Source organism: Oreochromis aureus, linkage group 3 (assembly GCF_013358895.1).
Source record: "Oreochromis aureus strain Israel breed Guangdong linkage group 3, ZZ_aureus, whole genome shotgun sequence".
NCBI lineage: Eukaryota > Metazoa > Chordata > Actinopteri > Cichliformes > Cichlidae > Oreochromis > Oreochromis aureus.
Window position 1 is genome coordinate 93656031 of NC_052944.1, and position 14631 is coordinate 93670661.

The 14631-nt window shown below is 41.2% G+C and overlaps 1 long non-coding RNA gene across 1 annotated transcript; it reads left to right on the forward strand.

Moving 5' to 3' along the window:
* Nucleotides 1-8087: 8087 nt before the first annotated feature.
* On the forward strand, nucleotides 8088-10869 carry LOC120438499. Its single transcript, XR_005611950.1, has 4 exons — nucleotides 8088-8108; nucleotides 8265-8322; nucleotides 10055-10165; nucleotides 10745-10869. It is a non-coding gene; the product is annotated as an uncharacterized LOC120438499 (long non-coding RNA).
* Nucleotides 10870-14631: the final 3762 nt, after the last annotated feature.

Here is a 14631-nt window from a genome sequence, read left to right on the forward strand (position 1 = left end):
AGTTATGCTGCTCTTTACAACACATTAGAAAAGTTCCCCATTTTTCACTCTTCACACAAACATTTGAAATATGATTTGATAAAAACAGCCGTTGGTTTTTCAGACGATGAATTTGTAATTAAAACTATTTAACAGTTTGAAAAGATTTTCATGTTTCTAAATGACACAGCTGCTCTTAAAACTGCATTTCTTCTATTAAACATTCAGTTTTATTTACACAGCACCAAATCACAACAACGGTCGCCTCAAGCTGCTTTATATTGTAAGGCAGACCTACAATAATACATACATGAGCAGCACTTTGGCAACAGTGGGAAGGAAAACTCTCTTTAACAGGAGTTTGCAAAACTGCAAATCCTTTCATGAGTCTGCAGTTGTTCAGTTTGGATTTAATTCATGATTTGTTTTATAAAATCAAATGTAAAGATGATGCCTGCTAATGGGCGAGGGACGTGCTGTCTAGTGCAGCATTACTGTAGCTGCCTACATGCCTGGAAGCTCAGTTTACTGTCTGCCTTTAATCCACAGGAATCAAACGATTCCAGGGAGATGCTGATTTACAGATGAACACAAAGCTGCGTCCAATCTGCTGATGCTGATGTAAAACCACGTCAGGTGGAGTTTCATGTGTGAGTTCAGTGTGTGGGGTGATTATGGTCTGTGGGCTGGCACGGCTTGGATGAGGAGGAGGACATAGAAGACAATTAGAGAAGAACATGGGGGAGCGTCACGTTTAGTTCAAATAAACGGTTGAACATTGAGCAGCTGAACAATGAATCATTGATGTCACACATTTGTTACTGTGGTTGGAGCTGTTTTTGCAGGCTAACAAATATTGCTGTAAATGCACTCGTGTCTTCAGCACTCGCAGAAAGAAGGTGTGCAGATTTAGCCGCAGGCAGCCATGACGTGATGTGCATCAGACAAACTGCAATGACAGCAAATCTTGAACTTCCACTAGAAAAGGTCTCTATAAGCTGCTGGGAGGAGTTTTACCAAATGAACTCAGCAGAATGTCTCATGACTGGAATCTGCTCCAAGGTTAATAAAGATCAACTCTTTGTTTTTGCTGTTTGTGTTTCTGTAAGTGGACGAGCTGTTTGGTTTGACACAGCAGGGCTGAGCAGAAGGATCATCTGTGTGGAAAGAACATCAACACAAATATCTGCAGTTCTAAGGGCTGAAAGAAGAAAAACAATCTTTACAATCACTGACATGAAATGAGTCCATTCAACAACTTTTTGAACTCGCTGTATCAAAGGACCAAGTTGTGATGAAAGGCCAGCAGTGCTGTGCACTACCAAGTAAATCCATGAGCAGTGTTGCTCATATCAATACTAACACTGCTCTGTGTCACTTCTAATGGCAGTATATGTATGTATATGTAGGGGAGAGCAGTGTGTCAGCATTTATGAGATGAACCATCATCAATGTTCTGAACACATTTTAATGACACTAAATCACTGTGATGTTCACATTCTGCAATAATTAGTTAACACAATAAAAACACAGCTTTGAGCTTTTTGGACACCTTGAATATAAATGTGCGTCTCAGTAAAACACAATGTGCTGCAGGCTACAAATAAAATAGGTGTGATAGTCACACCAAAAGCTTCAGACAGTTTTCATTGTGCATGTTTGACCTACTTTGTTTTCCCCAAAATATTGATGTAACACAGTCCAGTGTGTGTATAATGAACTTAGAGCATAGAAACAAAGTCTCAGTCCCATCACACTAGTATTGATCCGACACCAATACCAGCGTTGGTATCGATTGGCCACCTTTAAGGTCCAATTCATGCCTTTATTGAACAACTAATTCCTGCCTGTTCAAATGAAGTTCCTGCAGAAAGCTTTAAAAGGAGCAACATTTCAGTCTGTCACACTAACACATGCTGGAGCAGCTGTTCATATTTAACATGCACATATTGTTCACAAGCAAACAAAGCGCTGCAGTTCTCCCTCTCTGTGAAGCAGCACAGTTACATGGAAAAGATAAAGCCTACAGTGGACAAGCTGCTGATCTCAGATCTGTAGGTGATGACAGAGAGCACATGTGGCTGTGCATTTATTAACACTGGGAACTGTGGGAACCAGTAGAAGAAGAAGGCTGCTTGATGATATTAAGGTAAGTGTGGAAACTTCTTCACACTGAGCATTTAAAGCCTGCTGGCTGCTCATGTTGTGAGTGTGTGTGTCCTCACTCATCAGGAGTGTGTGAAGCTTTCATGTGCATCCATCTTTTCCTGCATCAGTGTGTGTGTCCTCTATGAAAAGCTTGAGAGCTCCTCAGACCGTGCACACACACACATGAAGACCAGGCTGTGTCACAAAGTCACCTGGAGCTCAGCTCATCCTGGAGATTTACATCCCACATCTGCTTCCCAAGATAAGCAAGATTATGGTCCTTCACATGCATGTCTCCCACTTACTACAATGGCCCCACTGTGTGTGTGTGTGTGTGTGTGTGTGTGTGTGTGTGTGTGTGTGTGTGTGTGTGTGTGTGTGTGTGTGTGTGTGTGAGATAGAGCATGAGGCCCATTTGTGAAGCTAACATAAGTGACAAAGTGATATTACTATTATTAAGTTGATATGGTTAAAAAATGTGATCAATACATAGAATAAAGAAATCTGCCAGTAAAAAGGCCAGCCGGGGTTATGGAAGGACACACTGTCTGTGTCTGTGTGTGTAGTTATTAAGGTGTTAGTTTGAGTTTGAGACCTGCTTTCTGCTGCTCTCTGATTGGTGGGCTGACAGCGTGTTATCAGTCGTTGCCTCAGAGTTTTTGTGGGGCGCCCCTCATTAGTGTAAGTACAGACTGAGCTGTTGGAGCTTCGTGTAACTGGAGGTAATCAGAATAAAAGTGAATTTGCACAGTTTGGGCAAGATCGATGTGATTTAGTGTAACGCTTGTGCTGTTAATGATGCTGTCTATGTTCAACTCTGATGGATCCTCGTCTCGCTGAGTTCCTGCATCACACCAGTGTCAGGGTTTCTGGGTCGCTGACCCAGTATTTTCAGTTCACGTTCACTGTTTATCTGCTGCCTGTTCCACTTCCTGTTTTATTGTGTTAACCTTGGTCTGTGTGCATTATGTTCAGTCCTCTTCCCATTTATCATGAGTTCATTATGTTCAGCTGTTCACTCACCTATCAGTCATTATTGAGCCAGTATACTTAAGTCCTCAGCTCTCTCCTGGTCTTTGTCGTGTTGATGTTGGCTGTGCTGGACGTCAGGAAATCAGAAACAGGAACGTTATAAATGCTCATAAATAAATAAACAAAACAAAAAAACCACTGCCAGGATAAACTGAGGTATTTGGGCTCCCATGAAGCTTCCAGAGAAACCTCTAAACCTTCACTTTAAAATGCTCCACTGCATCTGAAACGTCCCCCATCACACAGGCTCCACCCACCTGGCACAAACCGAGAGATAAAACAAACCAGAACATTTTTTCAGGCATTATTTTAACCCTAAATATCCAGTGATCCAGGAAGGTGGAGGTTAAAAAAAATCTCCAAAAATGTAAAAGAATTCAGACAAACAGAACTTGAGCGCTGATTAAATCCATGGTTTGGGGTTAAACGGTGTTTCTGCTGAGACAGACGGCAGACAGAGGGGTGATGGGAGCCGTGTCTCTCAGTCAGCCATGAAAGTTATCAGACTGACCACCAGTGATCAGGACATCTTCTTTAGTAAGGCGACAGCCTGAAAAACAAAGCAACAGAAAACAGTGATTAGCACTGACGACGTGTTTGTGCAGCAGTGTGTTTGACAGCAAGGAGCCGTGACCGTCACACAAACTGTGCTATCAGCTGAAGGTTCACAGTGTGAGATGTTCAAATATGCGCTAAACACCATAAAGTGTAACACGATCCAGCTACAGTCTCACACCCACCCTCTGCCTCGTGAGACTGTGTGAAGCTTCCAGGGAGATGTGTGTGAAACCCACCAGAGTGTGGACCCTCAGTCTGACACAGCAGAGTCACAGCAGGCCTCCTGTCAGCAGCAGTGTTTGTGCTGCTGTGACACGTTTGATGCAAACATGTTTTCAGACAGAAAAAGAAAGGAGCTCAGAAAGTGAAAGAGGAGGAGCATCTTAACTGCTCCTCTGGGCTGCACTTCGATGGAACCAGTTCTTTCACTGGGACTGTGAAAAGGCCCAGTGACAGAAACACTGCCTATGTGGTCTGGACACAGCAGCACAGAGATTTCACTGATCTCAAGTTCTTCCTCCAGCAGCACAAGAAAGGACGAGCATCAAAAAGCAGACCTCACCAGGAGCGACGTGTCGTAGGAATCTCAGAATAAACAGACGTCTGAGCAGCAGAGTGATTCATTCACACACAGCAGCTCAAATATGAGCTCAGGTAAACATACTGAAGATAAACCTGCGTGCAACATCAAACTGATGCTCCCATCAGATCCCCTCCAGATCCCACTGTGGATAAGACCCCCCACTCCCACACGTTTCCACTGTGTCCTTCTGAAACATCTAAGACCTCGATGGTCATGTGACCACAGAAGTATTCAGGGAGTCGGCATTTCTCAGACTAAACATCAGTGAACAAACAAAGAAAATAAGTTTTGGTTTAATCCCTGAATCTTATCACAGAATCTCGGCTCCATTTATCTCTCGGCTGGTGAGGGCGCACCAAACATCAGCTTCCAAAGAATTCACTGCCTCCTAAAAACTGTTTCAAAAAAAGAAAAAAAAAAGAGTAAAAAATCAGGGACAAAGCTGAGGTCAAAGGTCAGAGATAAGGAAATAAGCGACGATGCAGTGAGCTGGAAAACTTGTGACCAGCACCGACGTTATTGGACTTACTGCTCCATAAATCTGTTTGGTCCTCGTTTCCAAAAGAAAACAGCTTATTAAACAAAATCTCATGAAATCATATCGCTTTTATTCAATGTTTGTTATTTTTTAAGTATTTATTTATATTTATGAAGGAAAACTTCAGTGATGTCCACCAGTAAAATGCTTTTATGTGTGTTTAGCTGTGAGTGCAGACAGACCTGCAGGCTGGTGTTTGTGGACATGGTACTCTGCTGATTCTGAAGTATTGTTGCACTGCTCGCCTTAGAAAAGAAGCTGCACACATACAGCTCAGTGCTGGTGGGGAAGGGCTGATGGACGACCTCATGTAAACAGAAAGGAGGTGGCACCATGCAGAAACCCTTTGAACTGCAGGGTGGTGGGAGACGAGCAGCGACACACAGACACAGAGTGCAGACACGATAGTGACGTTCCTGCCATTCCCTCTGACACAGGCCCCGCCCTGCTGGGTACGGAGCAGCCAGAGCTCCTGGGATTCATTCAGGGCTGAGGAATATTTAATGACTGCATTTAAAAGATGCTCCCTCCCACCATGCCACAGCCATCACTCGCGTTGTAAAGACACATGAAAATAGCATCACTTCAGCCAAAGTGACCTGTTTTAGCCTCGTAGGCTTTTAAAGCAGCAGCTGTCAACTGCTTAACCAATGAAAAAGTAAGTCAAATATTTTCATTTTGAATCTTCTTCCTGTAAATCTGTCCATGTGCTGCTCATACTTCTCTGGAGCTGAAATCACTTGGTGAGCTGCAGCTTGTATTTATGAGCGAGGGCTGGGGCGTGAGTGGGATTTCCCAGCTGGCTGCTTGTTTTTGAACACAGCACAGAGGAGCAGATGGAGGCATTTAGAAATATCACCAAAGCAGTCAGGCCGGTCTTCTTTTGATTTGATCTCAGTGTGAATAAAAGTGATGGAGTAGTTTTGTTGTTAGGATTGAAAAATGATTCAATTGTTTATAAAATATTTAAATGAAGCTATTTCATTATTGTATTTATACACAATGTGCTCATAAATGAGTTGGTGCTCTGTGTTTGAGGGTTTAAAGCTTCGTCCAGCGTTACTGTCTGGATTTGAAATGTTGCAGGATGATGTCGAGTGCAGAGGGTTTGCAGCAATGCTTACACAGACACATAATAATGGTGAGAATAGTCTCTGGGTCAGGACGTCCGAACAACATATCCTGAACTACACTGTAGATCTAATGGAGGGAGATGTTTTTCTTTTCTGTCTCTTACAGAAGAAGAAGCAGAAACCAGGCGAGGTCGGACTGAACGGGGAGGATTCACAGCAGACTGTTTGGTTCTGGGAGAAGACGGCCATAATAATCTATGTTATTGTCACATGAGCTGTACGGCCCAATCAGGGTCATCCTTGGTGTGAGGCAGACTGTTGTGTCACACTGTGGTCCAGTGCTGTAAACTTGTAATTTCAACTGCTGCAGCAAATTAAATCTTTTAAACGACAGATATTTCTCCTGAATTCCTTCTGGAAAAATTGAATTTGACATTGTCCAGCTTCAGCATGGCGCTCTGAAGGAATCTGCACTTAATGTCACCATAATGTATCTCAGCCACTGCCTGTAATTATCTCACAATCACACTTTGATCTGCAGAGACGATTCATCGTACTACAAAATGACCACGGTGAATAGTTCATCACAGGCTGAAGCGATGCTGGATTTGAAGTCACTCTGTCCTCTCACAGTCAGTCAGGCTGTGGGAGCTGCTGGCAGCTTCCTCTCCAGCATCAGGCTAACAGTCAGCTGCTGTCTGAGCCTGCAGACCGGTCAACACTTCAACGCTCAGAAGTTGTTGGATATGTTGCCAACAGTCAGGTCTATCCATGCCTGCTCTCACGCAGGGAACTCCAGGCATTGTGTAAAAGACGGAGGCAGTGTTTCCTTAGCGTTGCAGTAACTGCGCCTCTAAATAAACAAGCCCACTCTGGTGACAGATGGATGGGTTTCTGGTCTCCAACACAACAATGTTCATGCTGTAGCGACACGTTACTGCTGCCTCAGCGTCCCCTCGGTTCCCTCTCGCCAGTTTCAAAACACCAGGCTGGAGGCTTTAAGATGGGACTGTGTGAATCACTGGAGGCTTCATCCATCTTCTACATACAGCCTGGGCTCCTGGTTTAATTTCAAATGTGCTCATATATGACCTGTCCTGTCCATCATCTACAACCACCTTGTACTATAGTGAACTCTGCTGCAGGGTCATGCACTCGGCTTGGTTCTGTTTCCTGGAAGGATTAATTATGGAAAGATTTGCAGGAACGTTTCACTGCAGGTTTTTCTTTTCAGACCGATCATTTTAGAAAGGATTCGCTTGTGTTGGCCAGAGGTTCACTTACAGGAAAACAGCTCAGCTTGTGATGCTCGTCAGTCTTAAGTACAAGTGTGAGAAATCAGATCATTGCTAATTTTATCATTTAAATCCTCTCCACATGTGAACGGTGCTTTTTCAGAGGTGAGCTTGTTTCTAAGCAGGTGGCTTCATGTGTGCTGATCTGAAACCGTCTGTTCCTCTTTCCTCATTTTGACTCTGATTTGAATATAACAGCATCTTTACACATCTGTGCTCCAGATGTTTCTACATTTTTATTAATATTAAATATTTGGGAAGCATTTTTATTCCTAAGAAGCAAATTAGAAGTGTTATTCACCTCAACACACAGCCTGTGTCTGTTTGTCTGTGTGTAGAGCTGCAGTCATTGTTGTGCAGTGAGCTCATGTTCAATGAAAGGTGCATTTAGCTTTAGGGTCATAGTTCACTCCCAGTGTGACTATGGAAGAAATATAGTATCATCAGAATCCAACTATTTTTAGACATTGAATTTATAACACTGAATTTTTATCCTCCAAATTTCCCTGCAAAAAATATTCACCTGCAAAAATTCACCTGCAAAAAATTCAACTGCAAAAATTCACCTGCAAAAAATTCACCTGCAAAAATTCACCTGCAAAAAATTCAACTGCAAAAATTCACCTGCAAAAAATTCACCTGCAAAAAATTCGCCTGCAAAAAATTCAACTGCAAAAATTCACCTGCAAAAAATTCACCTGCAAAAATTCACCTGCAAAAAATTCACCTGCAAAAATTCGCCTGCAAAAATTCAACTGCAAAAGTGATGACCTTAAATGACCCAAGCCAGAGCAATCAGCACTAGATCGAGTCGAGCGGCTCTCAGCCAATTAAATTACGCTGTTTGATCACATGACAACGTTAGCCAGCAGTGTGTCTCCTGAAAAGAGAGCTGTTTAGAGGTGAGTGATTAAGTTTTTCTCCTAAATAGAGATCATTACAGAACGCCTAGTCCTACTTAAAATCCCATTCATTTTTCTTTTATTTTATCGTCTACTCGAACTGAGGAAAACGTTTGACTAACTCAAAGAAAATTTCCGCGCCCCCCCTGTCTGCAGAGGCAGTTTTGAATTCAGGAGCGGCAAGATGGCAGCGGCAAACCCTGGCGGTTCTCCGGTAAGTATATTATGTTTTATCTTCAAGTTTGTCTTTTGAAACGTTAATTTTATTTAAATCCGTTGGTCACGTATAAAGTACACAGACGGGGTCTTTGCTCAACTCGTCTGAGGCGTGTCTCACTAAGCGCTACATGCTAGCATCCTGCTAACCGAGCTAACCTTTACATACTGTGCTCTACAAAATAGGATACTCGGTACAAAACCATACTCCGCAGATATTGATAGATAGACGAACACTGCAAATATAATGTGGGAAACGAGAACGGCGTTGGGTGAAGGGGTAAAATACACCATGAATAAAGCCATAGAGTGAATGGCTGCCATGGATGCAGAACGGCCTGATTTAATGACAAGAATGGGGAAGAGTGAGGTGAAGTGAACCAAAGCCACAAAACACGGTCAGACAAGGCGGGAATAGGGCAGTGATCTGTCCGTCAGTATGAAGTTGGTGTGTGCTTTGGTGAACAAAAACTCGAGACCGGTAGCAGGAAGATGGGAGACTCGTGTTTCACTGGAATAGTGGTGAATTAAAACGTCCTTTGTTGGGGAAATTTAGGTGTAAATGCATCCATACAGGCGAGACAGAGGCAGACCAGGCAGTGAAGAAAACAATGCAAACATTAGAAATATTAAAACGGAAATATGGGATTAATATAACATACAATTAGGGAAAATTGAAGGAACACAATGTAAATTATACTGTAAAGTCATTAAAACAGCATAACCTGATTAAAAGAAACATGTAATTAGGTAGGATGGTGGTGATGATGATGATGATGATAATAATATTAAAAAACATGTACAATATGGGCATGTATACTTGTACCCAGAATTTAACAACTATAAAGTTGTGGCATGCCAGTACCTTACCCCATCCATTATATCCACACTTTCAGAAAAGAATATGGTCAATATCTTTACAAATACTATCTAAACTTAAACAGATAGCATAAGTTAAACGGGATATTCCCTCTGCGCTCTCCTAGAGAGAATACATCAAATTAAACAAATAAGTAGTCTATGGCATTTAAAAGTGGTTACCTACAATTCTGAAATGCTAATACTAATTCTTATTGATGATGATATTGTATTTGAAATCCTGGTGTAACACTGAACCCGACATCATAAAATGATTTCCCTTGTAATGTCAGGGAACTACAACCAAGGAGGAAAATATTACTATCTCACCCCTTGTATCCAATTACATAACAGCACTGCTTGGTAAAGGTGTTGAATTAGCTGGGTCGCTCAGTTTGGGGAAAACTGTGGGTAGCCTGCAAGGGCCTCAACTTCTCCATTCCCACAGTGTGCAACAAATGGGCACAGCTGATCTTCAAGAGTGGAACATCGGCCAATTACTTCCAACTTTAACGTATTTTTTTGCAAAAATATTCTTAAAATTGTCTCTTTACACAGATCATAATGATACAAGATGGCACTTGTGTAATTTCCTATAAATTCAATAAATCTAAATAATTGTTACCAACCCGGTAAATCCTGAAAAATGTTTTAACAGCTGTGTTATATTAAACTTCATACTGACACATGCTGGAAAGTGCATTCATGAGACAATTTTTTTATGCCTTCTAGAGCAGTAGCAATCAAAGATTTTAAGGATTCTTTTACATTTTTTTTTAAACACTCTGATTAAGGCATATGTTGTTCTTTATTATCGGATCTAAGTTTGTTTAAAGCTTCGAATGTTTTGAGGTACTTTTCTTTGTTTTCAGTGTTCGTGGCAACCACGGATGGGAAAATGTGGAGGTTGCACAGCTGATGTTTACTGTTCGAGGCACAGGAAGAGGCAGTTTCATTTCAGGAATGAGTGTGCACAATCAAAGGTTTGTTCTCATAAAATACTGTCAACCTCAAATGTTTCTGACATAAGATGGAAGGTGTTGCAGCTTTATTTCCATTATTTAAAAGTACATAAACATTTAAAGGGTATAGTTTTATGAAAAAAGTTTTATAGTAAAATGTCTTTAGAGAACAGTGCCCTATCCAGCAGGATATATTGTCTCATATGTGTCAGGTGTTTTTGTTGTTGTTGTTTCTTTCAATTTCCATTATTTACCCCTCAAGGAAGAAAATATTGGACAGGTCCTACAAACCACAAAGAGCCTTCAGGACTCTGCCCTATTTTTAGTTATTCACACACCTTTTCCAGTCTGTTACTTCCTTCCCTGAATGTTCATTCTGTGTTAATGGTCTGGTTGTAATCTCATGTGTTGCCACTGATCATTACAACCCTTTTGGCACCTTTTAAGTGATATGCCTGGGTCCTTCCTACATGCCCTGATAATGTATTATTACTGTTGTCATGCACACATTTCATGTAGGGTTAGAAACAAGCATGGAATTTCTCATACACACCAAAGAAAGGCCATACCTAATTAAATATTTTTTGTATATTATTTCAGAATAGAGCGACTGTGGAGAGACCTCTGGGTGGCCGTTACATGCATTTACTACGATGTTCTTCACAACCTTGAGGAAGAAGGCCTTCTTGACATTTCAAATGCTGCACACCTCTTTTGCTGCCATTACATCTCTTCTTTCTCGACTGGAGGATGATTTTAATACATTTTGCAGTGGATGGGACAGAAAACAACATGAGTCCCAACCAGCTGTGGGAGTTGGGTCACAGATATCACCCTGTTCCTGTTCCAGAAAACACACAGGTAAAGGTGCACATTTTTAGTACTCATTGATTCTCTTACAGAGAATGTGATGATTTTATGGATAATTAAAGTCAGTCATAAATCCACAAACACAACAAGCTGAAAGTCAGTGATGCTGTTCGGTTTGCAGTCCTGAATATGACGGCACAAGCAGGATTCACTGCACTGTTAATGTTAGCTATGTTATATTGCTGCCTCTGTTCGGTGGTGTCGAGCCAAACGGACTTTAACGTGTGTTTGAACGAGCTGACGGTTCACTCGTTAAGCTGAAAGATGCTTTAATCACAGGAGTCACACATGTGTCCACTGGACCATCTGGAACTCTTCTTGTTTAGCACTCGTAATAACACAAACACTAAATCCTCCTTCTCTTGTGCTGTTTTGTAGCAGTGTGTACACCTGAGACTGTCACCTGTCTGTCTGTCCTGCACTCTCTCTCTTTTTCTTTCTCTCTGATTGTGGAATAAAAGTATGAACATGTGTTTATAAGTTACACTTGTGTTTGAATCCTGCAGCTTATCACACATTTGATTTCCATGTGTGACAACTGCAAGTGTCCAGAGTGAGGACAGACTGAGGGACCCACTGCTGCACATCATCTGTGAGGCTTTGCACCCCTGATGATCCACCAGGACAAACTCAGCAGTGTGTGAGGAAGAGGAGGAGGAAGAGCCAGCAGCAGCTGACAGATGGAGAGAATAGACAGACTGTTCCCTGTTTGTGAAGGACTGCTAGAAAAAGTTTAACATAACTAATTGTCTGTCCTGAATCAGTCTTATTAGGTAATGTTCAAATAATGTTATCATCCCAGTGTTTTCAGTGTGGGAGAAAGTACTCAGGGCCTTCAAGTTACACACTATGAAAGGCAGCAACAAGTTTAATGTTCAGAAACCTAAAGTATGTATCAGCAGCAGAATGGAGCTAAAAATAAATGTTTGTTTCACTTCTATGAAGCTTTGAGTATTTTGGATTAGTAGCACTGCTGTGTTTGTTGCATCATATTGCTGTAATTGTTTATATGCTTTATATATTCTGAGGTAAGTTGATCTATAGTGTTACATCATATTCTATAAGGATGTTATGTGTTTGTATACTTTCTGCCCAGTTTGACCCATTTAGCAGAAGTCAGCCTGTTTAAGGCTCTGATATCTATTCTGTATGACTTAAAGCAGTTATGACATGGTCTGATTTTCTCACCCAATAAAGGAATATTTAATATATCAGTCTACTCTTCATTGTGTCAGAAACAGTTTTCACAGCTCGTACATTTTCTTTTTACACATATATGTAAGCATTGAGCCAAATGTAATAATTCCAACATATTAAACAACATTTGTCTCTTATATATAATACATATACACTGTCAAAGATATTTGTCTTTGAGTGAAGATTTAAGGTGATAGGACTTATAAATAACTGGAACTTGAATCTTTACTGAAGCTCAGTATTTGACTCAGAGTTCATTCACATGAATTTCACTCACATGTGCTGTACCAGTGTACCTGCACATGTGATGTGACAATAGAAGTGATTTGATTTGAGAGTTCAAACTCACTGCTGCAATAACTTATAATGATTAATATAATAACTATAATATTGGCCATATCATATTTACACTGACTTTAGTCTCATGAGCAACATTAGCTAATTGTTATTTACTAGCTAATCTTAAATGACTGTTCAGTACAGATATGAAGGCCAACAATCATGTTTTACAGTCCTGTGGTCTCAGCATCAGATACTTATTAAATCACACAAAGCTCGTGTAGAAACAAACACACGAACAAAAATATGTTCTCCTTCATTTCCGTCAAACAAAGCTGTATGAAACGCTTCCAGCGGTTGGTGTTATGGTTGCTAGGCAACCTGGGAAGCGCGACGGAGGCTAGACCGTCCCATTTCACGAGCCTCGCACTTCCGGCCTTAGCGGTCTTTGAGTACGCGGCCCTTGAGGATCGTTGAGGCTGCGTACTTTAATGCTGCAGACCCTGAATTGGGATACAGTCCCTGAATTGGGATACAGCCTTAATCACTCACCTCTAAACAGCTCTCTTTTCAGAAGACACACTGCTGGCTAACGGTGTCATGTGATCAAACAGCGTAATTTAATTGGCTGAGAGCCGCTCGACTCGATCTAGTGCTGATTGCTCTGGCTTGGGTCATTTAAGTTCAACACTTTTGCAGTTGAATTTTTGCAGGTGAATTTTTTGCAGGTGAATATTTGATGGTGAATTTTTTGCAGGTGAATATTTGATGGTGAATTTTTTGCAGGTGAATTTTTTCAGGTGAATTTTTTGCAGGTGAATTTTTGCAGGTGAATTTTTTTCAGGTGAATTTTTGCAGGTGAATTTTTGCAGGTGAATTTTTTGCAGGTGAATTTTTGCAGGTGAATATTTTTGCAGGGAAATTTGGAGGATAAAAATTCAGTGTTATAAATTCAATGTCTAAAAATAGTTGGATTCTGATGATACTATATTTCTTCCATATTTTTTTCACCAACTAGTAAAAATGTACATGGAAACTCTGAGCCACTGACCTGACGGTTGGACACAGAAATATTATGAATATAAATTAACATCTACATCATCATAACGTCGTGTTTTCAGCAGCACAGAAACTCTGCATCAATCAAAAGGGCAATCTGCAGAATACTTCATTACAGCCACCACGTTCTCCTTTAAAGGAGAAGTTGCCTCAAAGCGCCTAACACTGCAAGATAAAGACCTCATATGTTTTAAAAACACAAACAGTAAATCCTGAAATCTATGCTCCACCAATCGATCTGAATTTAAAGTATCTCCATCAATCATGTTTCCATCTCTTACACCCGGTTTATGAGTAATGGAGTGCAGCATAAAGGCTAAAACGGTCCTCAAAGCCAGACAGCCAGCTGACATTCCCAGTTAACTGGACAGCTCAGTCCTCCTGAGCAGCCTGCTCCAGGCTTTGTTTTCTCTCTGTCTCCCTCCCGTTTCTCTATGTGTTCATGGGCGTGACTCATTACGAGTTCCCACCTCTGGCTGAACACACTTACAATAAGAAACCACCTGTTCATGATGATCTCATCAGAAGGCCACTACTTAAGGTGGTAGCTGAGATTGCCAGAAAGTTAAAGCTCCTTAGTCATCGGTTTCCCTCTGTGTACAGACCAGATGATTTCCCATGCTCTGGAGTGCTTGGAGAGACTGAGTGAGTGAGGAGAGTTTGGATTGTTTGGACGCCCATTGAACACCCAAAGGTAGATCACACAAAGCCCCCGTTTAACAGCTCATTTGGAAATACTGACATCTGCTGGTCATTCAGTGTACAGCAGCCCAGCTGTGATAACACATCTGGGTACATAAGAGTCAATATAAAATCGTATTGATATATCAATAGCAGAATACCCATATGAGGTCCTATATAATATGAATATATACCCACACCTAACTACTCATCTTTTCTGTTCCAACAAAGTTGGGATTATGAAATTGTCCAAAGTGTCTTGGCATTCTGACGCATTAAGAGTTCCTGTCACTGGAACTAAGAGACCAAGCCCAATTTCTGATAAAACAAGCCCAGACCACAGCCCTCCACCAAACTTTACATTGGGCACAATGCAGTCAGAAAAGTACCGTTCTCCTGAT